The sequence below is a fragment of the Bos indicus x Bos taurus genome, chromosome 8 (assembly GCF_003369695.1).
Source record: "Bos indicus x Bos taurus breed Angus x Brahman F1 hybrid chromosome 8, Bos_hybrid_MaternalHap_v2.0, whole genome shotgun sequence".
In the NCBI taxonomy this organism is placed as follows: domain Eukaryota; kingdom Metazoa; phylum Chordata; class Mammalia; order Artiodactyla; family Bovidae; genus Bos; species Bos indicus x Bos taurus.
Window position 1 is genome coordinate 98,851,930 of NC_040083.1, and position 23,550 is coordinate 98,875,479.

Below are 23,550 nucleotides of genomic sequence, written 5' to 3' on the forward strand. Positions count from 1 at the left end.
ATATGTGATCCTGACTGACGGGGACAAAAATATCAGACAACCTCCTTAACACCAAGGTCCACTGGACAAACTACTCTTAGAATTCTGGATTGGGAGACTCTCCTCACCTTTATTATTAAGCAAGGTGAGTCATGAACCAGTCACAATGCTCTTGACCCAACTGAGTCCACACGAAGCTCTGGAGAATGGGATTGGGGGCAGGAGACTGCCCTGAATTACCTCTCAGGCAGGTGCTTCCCAGCTTGGTGCCCTCCATCTTACATCAATAGAGAAGCAAGTACATGGGGGACTTGAAAGGTCCCAGGTGGCAAGTACCTAACGTGCTAATTTTCACATTGATCTTTTTAAACTGGTGGCACTTACAAACAGGGCTGTGAAGTCTTTCTCCTTTTCCCCTGCATCTGGAAGAGCCTGGCACTGCTACACCAAATAGAATATGGTATTCGTGATATTTTGTCATTTCCAAGGTGAGTGACAGTTCTCTAGGGACACTTGCTCTGTGGGAAGAGCTGACCACCACGTGAAAAATCCAACTACCCTAAGACTAGCACACTGAAGAGGCTGTGAACAGATGTTCCTGTCAACTGTCCCAGCTGAGTGCAGCCTCCAGCCATCCCTGCCAAGATGCCAGATGTGTGAGCACAGCCATCGCAAACCACCCTCACTAGCCAATCTTGCAACTAAGTCCTCCTGTGTGACCTGGTCCATGACATGAGGAGCAAAAGAAAATCTCAGCCTGGCCCCACCTCAATGGGTTCTTGGCCAACAGAACCCATGAACTATGATAAACAGTGATGCTTTAAACCACTGAGCACTGGGGGAATTTGTTATGCAATAAATAATCAGAAAGAAAACCATGCCAATACACAGATATAACGTGTGCATGGCATGTGTGTGTACATAAAAGATTTAGTATACAAAAAAGTTTTCCATAACCTTAAAAACTGTTTCTTAGGAATCCTTACACTGTGATGTTAACTCAGGTATCGCAGCTTGGAGACAAAGAATTAGAATGATAAATATATTGAGTCTTGAAAAAAAAAGGGGGGGTAGGTAAACAAACCTGAAAACTACTCTTTGAAGGTCCTGTTTAGGAAAAAGATATTAAAATCAAGGGCTGGAATGACTGAAGCTGCCTTGCTCTACATTCACCAACACTGTATTAAGGACTCAATAAATTGCACTGTAGGTGGGGGAGTGGACGGCTAGGGATTCAAAGAGACTTAAAAGACATTATTTACCAAATGCAATGTGTTGTCTGTAATTGGCTCCTGATTCAAACATGCCAACCACTGACCACAAAAAAGTTTTAGATGCTGGAGGAAAAGTGAACAAGGACTCGGCATCAGATGACATTGAAGACTCACTGTTCGTTTTGTTGAGTGTGATCACAGATGGTAGACATGTAGAAAGAGAGACACCCATTTAGCTATTAACAGGTTAAATGACACAAAGTTGTCTCGGAGTTGCTTGAAGATACTCCAGAGAAATAACAAAATATGGGTGCTATATACAAGACAGTTTCATCATACTATTGTCTCCACTTGTATATTTGAAATTTTCCTTAATGAAAACTTCACAAACTGCAAAGAAGTTGAGGGTTTGAAGGTGTCTGGCCACAGTGACCAGGGCCCCCACACAGGCTCTACTAGGCATCCAAGTTACCAAATAAGACACAGAGACGGCTCAGAAATCAATACATTCAAGTTCCTCATTTTATAGATGGGGAAAAACAAGGCCAGACATAGGTCATGTTGCCAGGCAGCCAGTGCAAAGCCAAGAATAGAACAGTAGCCTTCTGACCCTGAGACCAATACAATTTTCTTTCTCAGAACTGTCTAGAGACAAATGCATTATGTTACCTGAATAGGAAACAAAAAATAAAAAACCAGCCTAGCATTTCTGCTATGGAAAGGTTAGAGATCAAATAGGCAATACCAAAAATTTCAGTGTTAAAAGCTTGTTGGCTATAAAAAGTATCTGGTTTGGGCAAATATTTTTGGCTTTTTAAAATGGTGGATCAGAAAAAGGGGGGCACGGGGAAAGAAGAAAGAAACCACAGGAGAAAGGGAAAGAAAATGAAACAAATTTGTGCCTGGCCAAACAGTAACATGCAATTAAAATGATGGATGCCTTTATGCCAGAGGTTGAGTTTGAAACAAGCTGCTGGAAGAAGGGCAGCCCTGAAAATAAATTGCCAAATCACTTTTTGCAGCCAGATTGCAGATTCCCCATCCATGTGATTCTAAAAGCAAATAACTCCACATAAATAAATATGCAATGAATTCCCAGGAAACCCAGCCAAGAAACATGAACAGAAAGAACTAATTTTGGGTGGACGACTGCCCCCACCGATCCTGCAACTTAGGAACGAGACTAAATTTGCAGAGTAAGGCAGGTCGGTGCTACCTTGCATCCTTCAATTCCTGGGACCTGTAATGACCGCCCCCCTTCTCTCCTTGGAGCCCTTTACAGCTCTGAAAGTTCTGGGTGTCGCAACACACCCCATGATGCAGTGGCTGACAGCATGGACTCTGGGATCAGCGTGGCAGGGAACTGAGTCCCAGCCCTGGTCCTCAGCTTAGGCTGAGACTAGTGTCAGAACTGTCTTACCTGGTAGGAATGTTTAAGGATGGCAAGAAATGAAATGATGGATTTAACTAGGCGTGGCCCCAGGGTTCACCCCTAGGGCAGGCCCATGGTGGCAGGCTTCATTCTAGATGGCCTATCAACTCGTGGAAGATGAGCTTTACAGAGGCGGAGTGACTGGGCAGTGTTAGAAGATGAACTATGTCCCCCCCAAATTCGTATGCTGAAGCCTTAACCCCGCAATGCTTCCCAACCTGGCTGTAACTGGAGAAGAGGTAATTAAGTTAAAATGTGTTCATTAGCACGTGCCCTATCCTATCTGACTGGTGTCCTTATAAACAGAGGTCACACACACAGACACCAAGGCTGATACAGAAAAGACCACCTGAAGACAGGAGCAGACGGGGCAGCAAGAGAGCGGCCACCCACAAGGCAGGAGACAGGCCTGACGCCGCCGGCACCGTAAGCTTGGGCTTCCGGCCTCTGCAACTACAGAAAGATAAATTTCTACTGTTCAAGCCACCGAGACCACGGTACTTTGCTTACGGCAGCCCAAGCCGAATAGTACAGGGAGATTCAAGTTAGGACCAGTTTTCAATCTGGCTTGAGAGGGGCAGGGAAGCCTGGCATGCTACAGGCCATGGGGTCACAAAGAGTGGGACACAACTGAGCGACTACCACTTTAGCACTTTTAGTGATCACACCAACTGCTGAGGCACAGAATTCCAGGGCTTAATTTACTCAGCTCTGTGTGCGTGGAAGATTTTCAAATCAGGTTAATGAGTGGAAAAGCACATAAAACTTTTAACCTTGTCTCTGGTGAGCATGACTGTTAGGGTCATAAAACTACAACTGAGGCACCGTCATCTATGTCCCTGATGGAGGGGTATAAAATAAAGCTGTCTTGTTACAGGTGGCCTTTGATTTTTCATTCTTCTCTCTCTCTTTTTCCTTTGGTGAGTCAGTAGTCTTAAAAAAGTCTCCTGGAAGAAGGCAGAGAATGACATATTCAGAAGAAGAAAAGGAGGGTGTGATGCCTACGGGCACTCCCTGGGTCTGGATTTGCAGGGATGGCATTGTCAAGATTATTATAAGGTGAGTGGTCTGTGTTTAGTGTGAGCTGTGGTGAGAAGACTCTTGGCTGCAAGTTAACCACACAGAAAGTGAGCCTCTCCTTACCCATGATCTAGTAAAAATGTTCCAATCACAGATGCATTTTTAAAAGCAATACATACTGAATATCAAACATGGTAAAAAAAAAAAAAAAAAGTATGAACTAGTTCTATGTAGTATTATGGAATGTTACTTTAAAGTAGAAGACAAAAACAGGAAATTATCTACAGAACTAAACACCTAGGCACAAATACAGAGGGATTCCCTGGTGGCTCAGTGGTAAACAATCCACCTGCAATGTAAGAGACTCGGGTTCGATCCCTGGGTCAGGCAGATCCCCTGGAGAAGGGCATGGCAATCCAATCCAGAATTCTTGCCTGGAGAATCCCACGGACAGAGGAGCCTGGCGGGCTACAGTCCATGGGGTCACAATCAGACATGACTTAGTGACTAAACACACACACACAAATACAGCAACTCCTCATCATCTCTCACTGCTATGGATTGTTCACAGCTAACCCCAACATCTCCTAGTTCAACCAGAACTAATTCATCTAGAATGATTTCACAGGTAAAAGAAGACCTCAAATCTGTGTCAAAAGATTTTTCTCCAAGACTGTCTCTAAACCAGGCATTGAACCCCAACCCTTATACCGTCTCAGGGACCTAGGCAGTTCCTGTAGGGGCAGGAGGAAAATCTGTGTGGGGCTATGCAGGTGCCAACCGTTCCAGCAGGTTCCTGCTGGACGGTGCTCACAAGTGAATTGGGGGCAGTCACCACACAGATCTAGTCAACTGCTGCTCTATGAGAATTCAGACCATGCTATCAGACTTTCCAGTTGCTCAAGAAAGCTACAAAATCGAAACTCCTTTATGTGAATGTGTTTTAAAGCCTTGTACAGACCTTTAGTCTACTTTTTAATTGGAGCATGACACACACAGACAAAACCGCACAGGTCACATGTGTGCAATGCTAGGAATGATCAGAAATGACCATGACTACGCAGCCACCACCCAGGTCAAAAGACAGGACTGTTCCCAGCTCCTGGACATCCCGAGCGTGTCTTCCCAATCCCGCTCTCCCTCCCTCCCACAGGGGCTGCAGACTGGCTGCGCCCATCTTGCAATTCTAGATGCAAACGGAAGCGCACGGCCTGTCTTCCTCTACAGCCACGTGGGGCCCGAGCACCTCCAACCCTTGATCTTGATGGCTGAGCCAAGGCACACCGGTGGACCTTACAGCCCTCAGCGGAAGGGAAATGAGGCCCAAGTGAACGCGGCTCTGTGGACTCACTCACGGCTGAGAAGGACTCGCCAAGGGAGGAGTCCCAGATAAGAAGCCACAAGTGTGGGTGGAGTGGGAAGGTCAAAGTCACAGAGGGGAGGGTCTGTTCTCCCGAGCAAAAGGACAGGGGAGATGGCAGGTGCCAGGGGGAGGAAGCCAAAGTCCACAGCCACCAACAAGGCAGAAGGAGAGCACGCCTGGACCCACAGCCGGGGCGGCTGGGACCAACTCCCATGCCCACGAGACGGGCACTTTCCCCAGAGGACGCCAACTCGGCCGGATTCCTGGAAGGGGGAGGAATCAACAAAGATTACCTAGCATGCCCCGACTTTTAAAACCCTTTCTCAGGTCAGTATCAATACATGTGAGCTTCCCAGGTGGTGTTAGTGGTAAAGAACCTGCTTGCCAATGCCCAAGATGTAAGAGAGGCAGGTTCAATCCCTGGGTAGGAAAGATCCCCTGAAGGAGGGCATGGCAACCCACTCCAGTATTCTTGCCTGGAGAATTCCGTGGACAGAGGAGCCTGGCGGCCTACAGTCCACGGGGCTGCAAAGAGTTGGACACAAATGAAGCGACTCAGCACGCACGCGTGCATTAAAACATGTGAAGTAAACAGAAGAGGGCAGTAAACACCTGTCACTCAGGTTTAACAAGGATCAACATTCAGTGTCATCTGTACTCCTTCCTCCCCCTTCCCTCCATTAATTTTTTCACACTTTTTTTGCACAGATGGTGGTGGTACATTTACTTACATCTAAATGTGCAAATCTGAGCCGCTCCATATTGACAGATGGAAACATCTGTGCAAGCCACACCTCTGTGCCATTCCGCACATTCTAATCTCCCCAGATCCTGGGTGCCCCTCCCGGGCCAATTCCTGGCTGTCCCCACTCCCTAGGAAGCAACACCCATTCTGAACTGATTCTTCTCTAGATTACTTTTGCCAGTTCTGGAGTGACAGAGAAATGGAATCATCCAGAGGTACTCTTGTACAAGGTTTATTTCACTCAGCATAATGCCTATGAAGACAGAAAGACAGGTTTTAAAATTCACTTTGGGCCACGCTGTATAGAGATGTCTTTATCACCTTTCTCATGCTATCTTATGTGGATAAACTATAAAGCTCTGAGATAAACATTTGAGATAAAGATAACCTGCACTGGATTCAGAGCTGTGATTGCCAATGAATTACTCAAATCCTGCTTTCTTGCCTGGATCCCGTGTTCCAGATACTGGTTTCTGCACCTAACATGTGTGACAACCACCACCCCAGAGCTCTGACCTGCGGTGGCCTCTGAGAAGCAAAACTGACCATTGTTTTTGCCCCTGTCTCTTGCCCTGGTTCTTCCTTCTTAAGCAAGTAAACTGGGTACAAGCGGGTTTGTTGCTCAGTTGCTCAGTCGTGTCCGACTCTTTGCAACCCCATGGCACCCCACTTCAGTACTCTTGCCTGGAAAACCCCATGGGTGGAAGAGCCTGGTAGGCTGCAGTCCATGGGGTCGCTAAGAGTCGGACACGACTGAGCGACTTCACTTTCACTTTTCACTTTCATGCATTGGAGAAGGAACTGACAACCCACTCCAGTGTTCTTGCCTGGAGAATCCCAGGGATGGGGGAGCCTGGTGGGCTGCAGTCTATGGGGTCACACAGAGTCGGACATGACTGAAGCAACTTAGCAGCAACAGCAAAAAGGTGGAGGGATACCACCAAAATGTAAATGAAGTGATGATGTATTATTGCAGGTATGATACGACTTTTATTTGGTATTTTTTAATTGATAATTCCTAAAAATTCTAAAATAAATAGCATGCTTTAAAGTACGGAGTTGGTATGACAAGATAATACTTCTTTTTTATAAAACCCGTATTTTCATTATTTTTCCCTTTTTTGCTTCCTAGTTAACCAACTAGGCTACTTTGTTCTCAGTGTTTCAGGAAAGGTATGTTATAACCAAACACAGAAAATTAAGATTAAAAAAACAAAGATGCAGATGATGGACGCTGGAGCCACACTTGCCAGGCCCACCACGCTCTAGTGGCAGGCCACAGGTGGGGCATTAAACCGACCTGCACATGTTTCTTCATCTGTGCAATAGGGCACTGGCTACCTTACAAAGTTTTTGTGAGAATTAACTGTGGACGCATATACGAAGTGCTCAGAACCATGTCTGGCATTGAGTAAGCTCCCCTTTGGAAGAAAAGTAATGACCAATCTAGACAGCATATTAAAAAGCAGACACATTACTTTGCCAGCAAAGGTCCATCTAGTCAAAGCTATGGTTTTTCCAGTGGTCATGTATGGATGTGAGAATTGTACTATAAAGAAAGCTGAGTGCCGAAGAATTGATGCTTTTGAACTATGGTGTTGGAGAAGACTCTTGAGAGTCCCTTGGACTGCAAGGAGATCAAACCAGTCAATCCTAAAGGAAATCAGTGCTGAATATTCATTGGAAGGACTGATGCTGAAGCTCCAATACTTTGGCCACCTGATGAGAAGAACTGATTCACTGGAAAAGACCCTGATGCTGGGAAAGATTGAAGGCAGGAGAAGGGGACAACAGAGGATGAGACGGTTGGATGGCATCACCGACTCGATGGACACGAGTTTGAGCAGGCTCTGGGAGTTGGTGATGAACAGGGAAGCCTGGGTTGCTACAGTCCATGGTGTCACAAAGAGTTGGACACGACTTAATGACTGAACAACAGCGACCACTCCAATTAAGCCAAGAACTCTGACTGCAGAATCCACCCCGCACAACCAATTCTGTCCTACCGCCCTTAAGCGCTGTCTCTGGAGGTTTCTGCCGCTGGAGCTACATCATATGTTGTTCTTTTACTGTAGATTAATTCTGTCTTTTTCTCCTTCAAATTCAACTTCATAGGTTAAACTTATACATGTAATCTCTGAAGATCAAGGTCAAGAGCAGACAGAGCAGACACTAGCAGTACAGGGAGGCACCAAAACCATTTATGCACTGTGTACGCTCTAGCACGCCGCTTACCCTCTCTGTGCCTCGATCTCCTTATACTGTATGTACAATGAGGCTGTTAATAGGAACTACCTAACTCATAGGGTTGTGAGAAATCAGTGAGCTAAGCCATGTGAAGTGCTTACATCATAATGTACACGGTCAGTCTACTTTGAAAACATGCTATGTGCAAGCCAGACCCCAACGGCCACACATTCTGTACGACTCCATTTATATGAAATATCTAGAGTTGGCAAATCCACAGAGACAGAAAACGGGTTAGTGGCTGCCAGAGGCTGGGAAGAGGGGAGAAAGGAGGATGAATGCTTACTTAGGTTCAGAGGTCATGACAAGGCTCTGGAGCTAGACTGTGGTAATGGTTGCCTAACATTGTGAGTGAGTGTGATGGAATGGTTAACACTTTATCTGCATTTCACCAAAATAAAAACTTTTGCAAAACAATAAGTCAATTTATTACTTGGTTTTTGTAAGTAATATAAATAATTACAATTATTACTCAAATTACTACATGAACCACTACCATGGCATGGGATGTACTAAGTCCCCCACAAGGCAAAACATGAGCGGGAATACCACGGGGTACAAGCAGGGTGGGGGTTTGGGACAAGCTTCGCAGACACGGTGGCATCTGAAATGGGTCCTGGGAGACAACTGGACCCTTATGAGATAAGAATCAGCCAAGAAGAAAGGGAATGAACAGCAAAGGTACAAAGTGTGAGGGTGGGGCAGCCACCCTCAGGGTGAGGGTGAGAACCATGAGGGTGGCAGCCTTGGGGAAGAACTGGGGAGACTGGAATGCCAAGTCTGGAAAGGGTTTTACATCCGGTGCTCTCACTTACTGCGGGGTGTTGGGCAGAAACCTTGCTGCTGAACTTTCTACAAAACTGGAATGCCCACAGTTCTGTCACAGAGGTGCTACGAGGATTAAATAAAGCCACAAAAGGCGAAAGCTTCATCTCAACCTAAAACTCTACACAAACATAAGGGACGTGACTGTGCAGAGAACACTGCCCCTCAAACACAGCGGCACGTGGCATTCCACTGGTGACTGGGGCCCTCTGGGGTAGAGGCTGCGGGTGGAGCAGGTTCCCTGGCAGAGCCAGGAAGTAAGCAGCGACAGGGTGAATGAAGGCTGGAACACAGTACACAGCCCACCAGAGTAGCCAGACCACGCAGATGCCGGGGAGGGGAGTCGGGGGTGGTCCTTTAACCCTGACATCCTTAGCACACTGACCCGGGCTACCAAGGCAACGTGAGGGGCCAGATGTGCACTGTGAATCAATTACAACTCCACTTCCCACCCCAAATGAGCTCCTTCGAAGCAGGGCCCACATTTTCGATCATTTCATATTCCTTGCATGGGGTCTTACACACACTAGTTGATCTCTCTCTGCTTTTGTATTTTGATCTTATGTTTTGCTGTGGGTTTTTGTGTGTGTGTGTTTTTAAATTTGTTATTTTGTACTGGAGTATAGTTGACTTACAACGTTGTGTTAGTTTCAGGTGTACAGCAAAGTGATTTAATTACACACATACACATAGCTATTCTTTTTCAGGTTCTATTTCCCGTACAGGTCATCACAGATATTGAGTAAAGTTCCCTGTGTTATACAGTAGGTCCTTGCTGATGATCTATTTTATATAAAGTACTGTGCGTATGTTAACCCCAACCTCCTGTTTATCCCTTCCCCCACCTTTACTCATAAGTTTGTTTTCTAAGTTTAAGAGTCTCATTCTGCTTTGTAAATAAGATCACTGGTATCATTTTTTACTGGGGTTTTTAACGAATACATGAAACAGATGGCATAAAGCAGAGCTCGTCAGTAAACAGAATGAACTTCAGCTCTCTCGAAAACTCATCTGTGTGGCCGTGCTCATCTTGTGAAGTGAGTTAATAAGATAAATGACACATAACAGTAATCCAAGTACACGCAATGCTTCTTTTCTTTTCTGAAGACGGCACATAATTTTTGCATTTTTCTTCGGAAGCCTTTTTAATGAAGAGGAGCTATCACCATAGCTTTGAGAACAAAGCTAAATGCTTCTGGACTTCAAAGTCAGTCAGTCCTATGCAGAATACTGAAGCATCCCGAATAAATGTTTCTGACCTTGGACTGCCTGGCTCCCACTGAAACATCCCACATACAGATTCCCTCCTCTTAGCTCCCTCCCCCCAGTTCCCCTGGGATCTGCCACTCCAGCCTGTGTGCAGGGACAGGAGCCAGTCTCCAGCCAGCTGGGCCCCTCCCTGGACTCTGACCCCCACTGTCACTGCCACCCAATACAGACTGCAGCTCACTGGGCAGGTGGCTTGGGCCTTGGGCCCCAGCAAACAGGAGCCATCAAAGGACTGGAATGGGCTGCCAGGGAGTGCTCTGGGTTAATAACTAACCCTCAAGCACCTTTACAGTGTATCGGGCTTTCCTGGATGAAGCCCACGGCTGTTTCACAGGCAGATGCCAGAGCGGGCAGTTTCTTCTGGGCCCTGGGGAGAACCACAGGTGAGTCTGGGAACAGGAAGGGGGACCCTGGAGAGGCGAAGAGGTCTCCCTTTGTCACTGGGCCGCCGAGAGGAGGAGCCAGGAGGCGCATGCAGGAAACTGCTCCTATTACATGCTAATTACCGCTCATTTGCCACAGGTGAGCAGCCTCTGGCTGTGGAACAGCAGGCGTGCTCCAAGGCAAAGGCCTGCCACCCCAGAATGATGCTCTGGACCACGTGGCTTTCAAGTGTTTCTTTAGGAGTAAAACCGAGTGGTTCCCACTGCCCTGCCATCTGTTCCACCTCCTTTCTCTCTGCAGTGTTCAAGTTCATTGACTCTACTCCTAAAAATGTCTGCAGGCACCTCTGGCCAGGAGACGGAGAGAAAGGGCTCACGGGGTGAGCTCACGGGGTGGGGGTGGGGGGCAGTGGAGCGGAGATGTTCCGGTAGAATGTAAAGGAACCCAAACAGGAGTAAGATACAGAAAAAGAGAACCTCAAGGTCAAGTGTTGGTCACCCACTCATGTCCGACTCTTTGCAGCCCCATGGGCTGTAAACTACCAGGCTCCTCTGTCCAGACAAGAATACTGTGGTGGGTTGCCATTCCCTTCTCCAGAGGATATTCCCCAACCAGGGATCAAACCCTGGTCTCCTGCATTGCAGGCAGATTCTTTACTGTCTAAGCCACCGGGGGAGACATTCAAAACTACACTTATGGAGCTGATGAAGAACCAGAACAAAAAGATACTCTTTTAATCAAATCTACTGAACACTTCTCAAAGATGAGGAATCTGGAGCTTTTCAAAGAAGCAACATCCAATGAAAGATAGGATACCTAGGCTCACAGGCAGGGGCTGAACAGGAGGAGGAATCCTGCAAGTATCATCTCAAGCCTCAGCGCCTTTGCACATGCTGACTGGCCACCAGAAAAGCTATTCTCCACTGTCCTCAGAACTCAAAGCTTTCTGAAATTTTCTGGTTGCCCATCTTTCCCCTCCCAGTCCTCCCACCTTAGCCCTTTCTTTAAGCTTATTTGAATTTCCCCGGGGCACTTTTCACACCAGGTGTAATGACTTGTCTCCACTCAAGCTTCTCAAGGACGAGGAACTTGCCTCACTGTTTTCTGTGTGCTGAGTCAGATGCTTTAACTGATGCTTGTATCAACTGTACCTCTGGGGAACCAAATGTTGAGGATGCCATCGAGGAAATCCACAGTGGGAAACTCGAAGACAGATGGCTCACTCCTTCAACAAATGGGGAAGAAAAGGAGGGGAGAAGGGAAAACTCCAGATTAAGAGCTTTAGCTAAATTGTGGGGCAGAGAAAAAGGAGATGATGTTGGTCAAAGAACACAAACTTCAGTTATAAAATAAATAAGTTCTGGGATCTAAATGACAGCGTGATGATGCAATAGTTAATTATAATGTAGAGTGTACCTGAAATCTGCCAAGATACACACACAAATGGTGACCAGAAAAGTGATGGATATGTTAATTACCTCAATGTGCAGTAACCATTTCACAATGCAGATGTATATCAAATCAACATGCTTTATATCTCAAATAAATAGCATTTTTATTTGTCAATTATGCCTCAATAAAGCAAGAGAAAATAACATTTCAAAAAATTCTTAAAGAGCTTCAGATAGATAATCAACCAAACACACTCAAAGGACCTTGGTGTGACAACCAAATAAGACAATCTGAACACTGACTATATATCTGAGACTAAAAGACAACTATTAATTATTTTTAGGTGTTGTGATAATATTGTGAATATTTTTTAGAAAACACAGCCCTTATCTTTTAGATAACTAGGATTTTGTTTTGGAATTTTTTTTAAAAGAATCAGGAAGGAACAGATATAAGAATACCAGTGAAAAGAGAGGGGCCACATTAATAAGTGATGAAGTTTAACACCGGGTACCTAGGTTATGTTCGTTATATGATGGGTACTTGGGGCTCTCTCTGCTTTTGACTGCACTTAAAATTTCAATGAATACAAACTGGAAGGAAAGTAGGCAGAAGTGAATGAAGACTACACATCCCGCAACTGCTCACCAGCAGCAACAGACTTCAGCTAATTCACAGCGAAAGGGAAGATGGAACGTGCATTCCCACTTAGGGAGGAAAGGCAAGGGGGACTTACATGGACGCGTTCTCCCTTGTTCCACTGAGGTGAGCTCAGAAGAGGAAGTGGGTAGGGAGACAACCTCGTCAAGGCCAGCAGAGAAAGGAGCCGAACACAATGAGAAAAATATAACCCAACTAAAAACCAGGCAAACATCACAGAACACAGCATACCAGGAGGAAATACATTCATGGTCCATAAACACGCAAAGATCCTCAACCCATCAACAACTGGGAAAAAGTGAAGACTACAGTGAGTTGCCACTAACTCCCGCAAGACCGGTAAAATAAAACAGAAAAGCTGCCCAACGCCCAGGGCTGAAGAATGGATTAGCAGACGCTTTTATGTACTGCAGGGACTCTGGAAAACAATTTCATATGATCTTAAAAGGCCCTGCCTGCCGCCCTCCCAGCGACGGGTACATACCCAGGAGAGATGCTGGCTTGCAAACGTGCACCAGGAGACCAATTTCAGGAGGTTCAAAGCGCCATTTTTTCCCCTAATAGCTCCGAACTGAAATCATCCCAAATGTCCACCGACAAAGGATAAATATATTCGGGTATATTCATACAGCACGGCAAGAAGTCCAGCCATCTCATCAATATGGATAAACTTCACAGACACAATATTGAGTGAAAAATCCATATACTATAAAGTTCACAAACATGCAGGACGAACAGTCTATCTTTTAGGGAAACACACACATGAGGCAAACCCATCAAAAAAGGAATGAGATAAACTTTAGGGGTGGGGGAAGGGAAGGCAATTAGGGAGGGAACGTGGGTGGGGAATTAACAGCACTGGTGAGGCTCTTTGTTCTTAAGCTGGGTGGAAGGTACAAGGATGTTTGTTACATTACTTAATTTTTTTAGTATTTATTTATTTACTTATTTGGCAGCACGGGTCTTAGTTGCGACACGTGGGATTGTCCATCTTCACTGCAGGACATGTGGGATCTAGTTTCCCGAGGGGGGATGGAACCTGGGCCCCCTGCATTGCGAATGTGGAGTCTTAGCCACTGGACCACCAGGGAAGTCCCTGCTGCTGCTGCTAAGTCGCTTCAGTCATGTCTGACTCTGTGCAACCCCACAGACGGCAGCCCACGAGGCTCCCCCATCCCTGGGATTCTCCAGGCAAGAACACTGGAATGGGTTGCCATTTCCTTTTCCAATGTATGAAAGTGAAAAGTGAAAGTGAAGTCGCTCAGTCGTGTCCGACTTTTCTTTTAAACCAGTCATATTACAGATACTCTTTTGTATCTGTATTTCATCATTAAAAGATTTAAAGACTGACTGGACAGAGGACTTGCCAACACTGAGCAACTCTGACAAAAGACCAGACAACCTGGGAGAAGGATTAGCAAGAAAAGGAAGAGTCCCAGGTGAGAGGAGCCAGGATGCCAAGGACAAAACCCCGAGGGGTGGGTGGAGGACATCCAAGTCTCTGATGGCAGTGCCATCAGTGAACGGCAGGGCAGAGTTAGGAAGGCCCAGACATGAAGAAAAGTCTGTAACTCGGATGAATGGGTCAACAAACTGTGGCATGTCTGCACACTGGAGTATCATTCAGCCTTTAAAAAGCTGACCCATGCTACCACCTGGATGGACCTTGAAGACATTATGCTAAGTGAAAGAAGCCAGACACAAAAGGACAAGGACGGTATGACTCCACTTACGGGAGGTAGCTGGAGGAGTCAGATTCCTAGAGACAGAAAGCGGACTAGAGGCTGCCAGGGGTACGGGGAAGGAGGAATGGGGAGTTCGAGTTTACTGGACATGGCTTTAGTTGGGGATGATGAAAATGTTCTGGAGATGAACAGCGGTCATCTTGCATAACAATGTGCACATACTTTGAAGTGTACACCTAAAAATGGTTAAAATGGTCAATTTTATGCTACTTACGTATTATCACAGTTTTAAAAATCCATATTTCAAAGAAGGTGCAGCTGAGCAAGCAAGCTGGAAGGATAAAGGAGAGATGCTACCAAGCCTACCTCAAGCCCCTTGAACACACATAAGACATGACACAGATGACAAGAGCGTTCAGGCATGAAGTGGGCATGGAAGAGGCACCACAGAGCCAAGGGAGGCTGACCCTGCAGGCACCCGAGGAACCGGGCGGTCCACATCCCCCTGGCAGGGCCAGCTTCCCTGGGCGATTCTGCCCCTGGGACCCGGCTCAGTGCCGGGAAACAAAGACACTCCAGATGACCCCATGGGTGGCACAGGGCCCTGGGGATATCACCCTCCAGTTCACAACTTCTAGAAGGAAATGCTGGGCACTCAGCCAACTGTGACACTGGGGGAAAGAACCTACAAGACATGCTGAGAAATGGTAGACAGAACCCGAATGCCAGAGATGCTGTAAAGCAAAGAGGTTCAGCAAAGGCAGGGCAGTTTACGGCAGGAACTTCTAACCGTCAAAGGACAAAAGATTCTGACCTTCCCTGGGAGTTCCAGAGAGCACACCTTTCCTGGGCTAGGGGTAGAGCACTAAAGAATGGGTCAGGAAACCCAGATTCAATTCTGGCTCCACCCTACTTACAGCTGAGTGGCCTTGAGACCTGCGTAAAGGGGATAACACACTTTCCCAGATGGTAGCAATTAAGGGAAGTTAACACCGATTCTGCAAGCCTCGGGGGTAGGAGAGTCAACAGGCAAGATACCAAGTGCTCTGAGTGACAACCTTCAACCCCAAGAGACAGGTAGGAACAGGTATTATTACACACACACACATACACACAAACTTCTTTAAGTAATTCAGAATAAGCCAAAAAGAAGGGACCAAACTGGGTGAAAAGTATGTCTGGAAGGCTTGGGTAAGAGGAAAAAAGGTTTTTTTTTTTTAAATAAAAACAGTATATAAAAGGCTGCACACCATGTTTATAAACATGTATGCAAAAGCCCAAAGACTGAAGGGAGCGGTGAAACCAACCAGTTGCTATGCAGCAGGATGGGAATATATAAAATGTTTCTCTCTGTGATAATTTTAGTGTTGTTCTATTAAACACTTACTTTTTTAAAATGTTGCCTATTACCAAACTCAGCGTTGAAGAATTATGGGCCTCAAACCAGAAGGCCCTCTGGTTGAAACCACACTCACCCAGTATGACTTACAGGTGTGAATTCCATGCATGGGAACCCCAAGTGGCCTGGAAAGGGGGCCACCGTTCTGAGGCTCCGGATCCCCATCAACCCTGGGGCAGGCTCCTCCCACCCCCACTCCTCCCAGACCCAGTCCTGGTCAGATGACCTTCCCGACACAAACCTCCTCTAGCCCGAAGCTACAGTCTGCCTTACTATGTGACACCGGTGGGGTTTTTTAAATCAGTCTGCTGGGCCCTGATTCTCCCCTCTCACAAATAAGGTATAACAACAGTAACCACCAAAAGAGGTTTGGTAAGGATTCAAGTCACTTAAGCACTTAGCCTAGTATCAGCACACTGTGATCCCCTGACTCTTACCAGCTTGAGACCCTCCTCTGTGCTTCAGAGGTTGCTCACTCACTCCTTCAAGATTTGGGGGCTCAGCCGGCGCTCACAATCATCCCTAATCACAAGGAGCTGGAAGCCCAGCCAGTGCCATTTCCTGGCTCCCATCCTCCCTGTATTTGCACCTGCTGCTTCATCCACTGAATGCCTTCTGAGCAACTCTTAACAGCAGAACCTCCTAGGCAACCTTCCGGACAACTCAGTGTCACTCAGGGCATTGAACCTTCTCCAAATCTAGCCCACGGTTCCATGGCTCACCCCCTCACCACCCCTCGTGGGGTTCCGAGTTATCTCCTGACACTGTCTCCCCGCTTCTAGACTGGAACTCTCTCCCCTGTCCTATCCCCTCCCAACGCTTCATGCGGGGTAAATGCACAACCAGTCTTGGGTGACTGAAAGCACTGGCCAAACAAAAACATTGTGGGAAACAAAAATAAGCCAGAAATTAAAATCAAGTGGGACTAGTGAGATACATCCAGTGTCGAGAGAAGCTGAAGAGGCTGCAGGATGAGATGAGAGACCCTGGGGCAGAGGAGGCACTCCTGGGATGCTGCAGGGTTACCCACCCATCTATGCCACATCAGCCCCGGCTGGGAGCAGGGCCTGAGCTCCCTGGGCAGGTGGGAGCCTCCCCAAAGCAGGTGTTCAGAACACAAGCCCTCAGATGCAAGGGGAGTCTGTGGCCACATCAACGGGACCTCTAAGCTGCCAGGAAGCAAAGGTGATTGGTGGGGAAGGGCTCCAAAGATGAGGACCCCACTCCTTACCCAGGCATTAGGTAGCGTACAGCTCAGATGGCCACAGGGAGCTCCCCGCCCCAGCTAAGGATCCCAGGGGCTGTAAAGTAGTAGGGGCAGAAGGGTCCCACCCTAAAGAGGCCCAAACTTGGGGTCTAGCTCCCTATTCAATTGTGCTGTAGAGGTGGGGAAAGAGACTTTACTGTTATCAACCCATATAAATTCATCGTTTTAAATAACATATTCAGAACTAAAAACAAAGAGAAAAGTACAGATGGACACACACACACACCACAGTTTTAAAAGTGGTTATCTCTGATGAGATTTTAGATGTTTTTAACTTCTCCTCCATCTCTATATTTTCTAATCTTTCTGCTGCCAACGTGTTCTCCTGTGAAATGCAAGTGGGGGAGGAAAACACATGCCAACCACCAAAAAAAAAAAAAAACCCACCAAGATGAATCAGCAGCTGACCCTGCCTGCAGGCAGCTGCCATGGGCCCGAGGAGGAAGCCCCAGTGCAAAGAACCAGATTCCTGCAGAAGAAACACTCTGGGCAGCATGGAGGAGGCTGGAGACAGGAGTCAGGCCATGGAGAAAGATGGGACACGGGTTTTGAGGACAAGTTGTGGGTGGAGGATTTCTGCGGTGATGGAGTGGAGTTTTTTCTAAGTCCCTATGCAAGAATGTAGGAGAAAGGCTATCTCCCTGTATCACCGACCCGACTCCCACCACAATCTTTTGCTATTTCAGAATTAAACAGACCTGCGCCTTCATCCACAACAGTGCACTAGAGACAGAACTCAGTGAGGTTATACATGTGAAAGCTCTTAACCAGTTAATATTTGTTCTGTCCTGGACTTGTGCAGGGTCATGTTCCTGGTGCTGGAGAGGCTGGCAGACACCCCCACCCTGCATATTAACACCGACAATCCGGCAAGTGAGGAACCGGAGTTAAGCGAGGGCACCTCTGTCCCACTTGGGATGGTCACCATCCACCTCTCCTGCCTTCTCCTCTTCCCCACCTGCCCTCCTTTGAAAACAAAGGTATGTTTTAAAAATACATAAACCCATGACACAGTCATCCGAGGGCCCCCACGGCCTCATTCATAGTCCAGGATGGGTGCGAGCAGGGTAAGCCCTGGAGGGCCACCTTGAGTCATTACCAGCCCTCACAAGGAGGAAAAAGCAGCCGCCTGAAGTCTGGGATAAGGCAGGGTGTTCATGGCATCAGGGACCTCAGGAGTGAGTGGAGATGAGGAGCTGCCTTCTCATGGGTCTTATGTGGTCCTCCATTTCTTCCCACACCTGAGAGTGAAGATACCCCTGTCCTCCAAGTTAGACCCCACTCCTCACTTCCCCCACACTCAATCAACAGCCCCACCTCCGGGAACGCACCAGCACTCAGTCCCTTCTCCACCCCAGGCCCTCATCACCCTTCACCTGGATTACTGCACAGCGGAACTGTCTCCAGAGAGGGAATGGTCCCCATTCCCTCTCCCAGCCCAACCTTCACTCTGGGGTGGCAAAGATGGGCTCCCTAAAGTGCAGGTGTGAGCCTACCAACCCCCAGCTTGGAGGCTGCTGCTCCCATCCTCATTGTCTGAAGCCCTTTTTAATGCACAGTGCGGCTGCCCTCTGCTCTCACAGTTCAGAGCCAGTGTTTTTCAAAGGGTGTGACTTGCATGCCCAAGGTACCGATTCAAAGTCCAGCTTCCTAAACTAATCAGAAATTCTGCAGGTGAGCTCTGCACAGCTGAACTGGAGACAAGAAAATCCCAGATGCACTCTTTGTGTACACTGAAGTTAGAGAACCCTTTTGCTGGAGTTTCCCGTTGTTTAGGTAAATGCCCAGAACATATCTGGCCCCCTGCCATGATGCTGTGTTAGGACTCGGGCCAGCCACCTTACTGCTGATCCTACACATCTCAAAGGCGAGAGTGGTTCCCAAAGATGCACCTGACTCCTCCTCACTGAGTGACCAAGGGAGTCACTTTATATCCCCAGGCCTCTGTGTTCCATACATACGATGGGTGGATATGTGTTGTCTAGGGTCCCTTCTAGACATACGATCTTCATGTTGTATCATGTATGTTCTGTTGGGTCTGAGGTTCCAGTCCTGAAATTCTAAGGACCGGCATTTTTCTATCTGGGGGTGTAAGTGGGGGGTGAAAAGTGAAAGTGTTAGTAACTTAGTCCGACTCTTTGCAGCCCCATGGACTATAGCCCACCACGCTCCTCTGTCCATAGGATTCTCCAGGCAAGGACACTAGAGTGGGCTGCCCTTCCCTTCTCCAGGAGATCTTCCTGACCCAGGGATTGAACCTAGATCTCCTGCACTATAGATGGATTCATTACCATTTGAGCCACCAGGGAGTAGGCGTGGGAGAGTAGCATTCTTTTCTCATTCGAAGTGAAACTTTTATAAAGCATCTCTCTTACTACAGCCAGTTTCCAATTTCCAATAAGGGAGAGCCAAGCAACGCTTAGCCTTCCTGGCATGGCTTTTTTTTTTTTTTAGGCCAAGCCACGCGGCTTATGGGATCTTAGTTCCCTGACCAGGGATCAAACCCAGGCCCTTGGCAGTGAAAGTTCAGAGTTCTAACCACTGGACCACCAGGGATTCCTACCCTTTTTTTTTTTTTTTAATGTTCATTTCTAGAAAATTTCCCAATCCCTTTTCATAGGCCAAAGAGGAGGCACAGAGATGTGTGTGAGATGACAGCCGACCAGCAACCCTTCAGCACCCTGCTGCTTCCTAAGGCCTTTTCATATCCTTTTAGACATATAATCCTCCCATTTTAAAGACCAGAAAATCAAGGTTCAAGGATGGCGCAGCCAGACTGCGCAACTCAAACGTGCACATTCCCACCCTGAAACTCTCTGTGCTTGCCCTGTACCACCCAAGTCCACACTGAGCTCAGAGACGGTGAGAGCAGCTGCGCCAAACCCCCTACTGGCCAACGAGGCATGCCCTGCAGGGCATGGGAGGGAGCGCTAACCAGCCAGCCACACCCCTTCCTGGCTCTCCACACGGAGCTGCTGGAAGCCTGCGCATGCAAGGGAGGGGGGAGACGGGGCTGAGCAACAGCCGCACGAGCAAAAGCGATGCCAGGGATTTAGTCAACAGAGAGCTAATATGAGTCAACAGCGGGTGCCGCTGCCAAACACACTAATGGGATCTTCAGCGGCATTAACAGAAGGGAAGAGTCTGGGGCAGGCCGAGGGAGTCCTGCCCTGCTGGCCAGACCACACCTGAGGGCTGGGGCCTGGCCTCGGAGGGGGACGCACCTTCTGAGCCAGCACCCAGGTTTCTGAAGAGGAATGGCTCTGGAGGGGCACTCTGGCCTGTATGGTGGGCCAAGGCCTCCTCTGGGAGCTGGGCTGGCACAGGAAGCCCACTCCAGATTGCCCATTATAGATGGATTCTTTTTTTCCCCCAAAGATCCTGATGCACAACAAAGCTTAAGAACACACAGGCGTGCCAGAGGATGAGACCCACCACCTGGGGAAGGGGGCTCCAGGCTCCATCAGGGAAGCATCACTGGAGAAGACAATTACAGCTGCTTCTTCCTTTGTTATATATAACAGCGGGGCCATGGCATGGCCAAGAAGTGGCTGACTCCCTGAAACAACAGGGAGTCTAAAAATGCATAAGGGGCACTGGATTTGAGATCCTAGAGCCACAAGAATCAAAGTCTCCAGGAAGTCCTCCTGATTCATCCATCCCCAGCACCCTATCTGGTGAGCCTGTGAGCTCAGCATCACTTACAGGAAAAAGACACACTGCTGCCTGCGTTTCTCAAGGGCCTCAAGGCCACCTCTCATTCACCTTTGGGTCCACAGCCCAGCTGAAAACCAAGGTGCCCCAGCACAATCCCACTGAGGGCCTTGTGTTTGAGGCACTTCTGGAACACAGGCCTCCTGACTAGGGCTAATAAAACGGCTTATGACAATGCCTGAGCATGGTTAGTATGCTGAGCGGAGAATGCATGACGCTACCACCACCAGAGAGTTTTAATTACAAAAGAGCCATAGTTAGCCTGGCAAGTGTGCTTTGTGCCTGAGCAAGTGACTGGAGACAGAAAATCCAGCTTAGGGAGATGGCGGTCAAAGGTAAATCCGGTGTACCAGGCCGCAAAGCCATCCCAGGGCCCAAGAAGCGGTAAAAATTCAGGAATGCAGGAGACGAGAATAATGACCAGGGGGACTAAATGCCAAAAAAGGACAGCATAAAAAGTGAGCCTGGTGAAATGGGGCTGAGAAGGAGCACAGATGCTACAGCTTTATGGAGACCCGGCTGCTTGGAGCCCATGCTGTAACTGAGAGTTCGTTACTGGCACTGAAACTCTGAAGATGACTGTGGGAGACTGTGATGCAGCTCTCACACAGAATAAATCTTCCAGTCAATGAGCTGTGCTCACTGGTGAATTCTCCATCTTTCCTCCCCAAGCAAGGGCACAGATGACCAAAGCCAACATTTGCTCTGGACCTGCCTTTGGGCGGCACATATACATTATATGCATGTCTATATAAATAAAATTGGAGGTTCACTAAATAACATCTTAAGGCATCCCATTGGACGTCCCTGGTGATACAGTGGGTAAGAATCCGCCTGCCAATGCAAGGAACACAAGTTCGATCTCTGGTCTGGGAAGATCCCATATGCCGCAGAGCAACTAAACCCCTATGCCATAACTACTGAAGCCCGTGCGCCTAGAGCCTGTGCTCCCCAACAAAAGACGCCACCGCAGCTAGAAGCCAACACTAGAGCCTGTGCTCCCCAACAAGAGAAGCCACCGCACCTAGAAGCCGGCACACCGCAAGTGAAGAGCAGCCCCCTCCCCGCACTGCTCTCTCTGCAACTAGATAAAAACCCAAGCAGCAGGTAAGACCCAATGTAACCCCAAAATAAATAATAAATAAAATTTTTTTTTACAAAAAGGAAAGAAATCTGCCATTGTAAGAAAACCTAGTTAATTCTTCTGTCAAGTAGCCTTTAATTAAGTGAAGAAACCTTTAGGATGCAAAACCTGCCTCCCCCACGCTAGGCCAGGGCTCCACCAGCTGAGGTAAGTCAGCCTTTGCATCCCAACCTGTTCATCTGGGTACCTGTTTGGGTCTATTCACCACGCATGCATTTTTACTGGGTTTGCATTTTTCATCTCAGGAACACCACTTAAACCTGTCGCAGAAACCTGACAGAAGCAATACATTTTATAAACGAATCATCTTGGGGGAACAGACAAGAAAATCATCAGCAGTGAGCGTTGTCAAAGTTCCCAACCAGAGCATTCCTTTCGCAGATCTGAGATGCAGAACGCGCCACATCCTCTCCACACACCAGCTGCCCGCTCCAGAAGCAACCCACTCACCTCTCCTCCACTCGGCTCGGCCCGCCCCCCTCCCCTTTTTCAAGCCTCCTCTCCCAGCTGAATAAAAAGCTGGAGAGCCCAGTCTTGGAAAAACAGTAACATTTTAATACTATTTTAAAGACAACTGCTCTGAGCACTGGAATGTTGGCTCCTTTTCCATGAATAAAAAGGCCCCCGAAGGGTATTATCGTAAAAAAATGATATCCTATGGAGAGCACCAGGAACCACAAAAATAAAATCGCCATAAACTGAAACTGTCTCAAAATTAAACCTAACACAAGGAAACATTAAACCGCAGGCCAGGCAGACTCTGATTTTCCCATCTAAAACCCTTACAGGTTCCCAGCCAGTTCTCTCCTGACGTCCAATTTCCCCCACCCGAGGAGGTCTGAACGCTTTCTTTAGAAGTCCCGGTATGTTATTCCGCCCGCCCCGCTTGAAACCCTCGGGACGCTCTGTAACATTCATCTAAAGCTCAACCGTTACTGTGTCCTCAGTCACACCCAAAGATTCCCAAAGGCAACGTCTGCCGCAGCGCCGGGTGCACAGTAGGCGCCCCACTAATGTGCGGATTCGATCTGATCAGATCTGGCCCCTTGGGCTAGGAAGACCCGCTGGTGGCCGGACGCCCTGGCGGGGATAGCAGCGCCAGCCGAGCTCTCCGCTGCAGGGGGCGGGGTGCAACCACCTGTGGGCGGGTGGCCCGGGCTGAGGCCGCGGCGCAGCCGCCCTGGGGTGCCTCCGCGGCTCCACGCACAGTCCCCGGGGAAAGTCCGGCGCCCCAGGCCCGGGGGCCGACTCCCAGCGGCCCAGAAGGGGGCTCTGCCGCTGCAAAGTTGACCCGATCAGCGAGAGTAGATTCTCGAGTTAGCTCCCAAGTCGCCCAACCCCCTGTGAAGCAGCGGGCCAGAGGGGCTGTTTAGGATGGGATGAAGGGGTGGGGAGCGCCCAGATGGGGACTGGAGAGAGCAGAAATACTCCCCTGACTCCCCCCCAAACTTGGGGCACCTGCCGGCCAGCAGGCGAGGGGGCTTCTCCTCCCCTGCCTTCCCACCACGGCCTGGTGGCGAGTCTGTGGGGGCAAGCGGGCTACCCCGGGGCAGCCCCGCCTTGTTTTGACATTCTCTAAACGACAGCCCAGCACCAAGAAGGCCGCTGCAGGCACCTCAGGGACCGAAGGGGAACAACAGTCACCCGCGCCAGGGGGCGGGGACTTGGGACTTGAGGGGGCGCGGGCCAGGGATGGGGGCCCCCGGAAGAGACCAGAATGGGGTGGCCGGAGAGGGAACAGGACTAGGAAAGCGCGCAGAAGGGGGAGGGGATCCCGGAGAGGTACAAGGGGAGCTCCCCAGAGGGGAGCA

General features: G+C 48.4%; 1 protein-coding gene across 9 annotated transcripts in view; it reads right to left on the bottom strand.

The window, feature by feature from the left end:
• EPB41L4B (erythrocyte membrane protein band 4.1 like 4B) overlaps positions 1–23,550 on the bottom strand; it is a 138,390-nt gene that overhangs the window by 114,420 nt on the left and 420 nt on the right. The window lies entirely within an intron of this gene.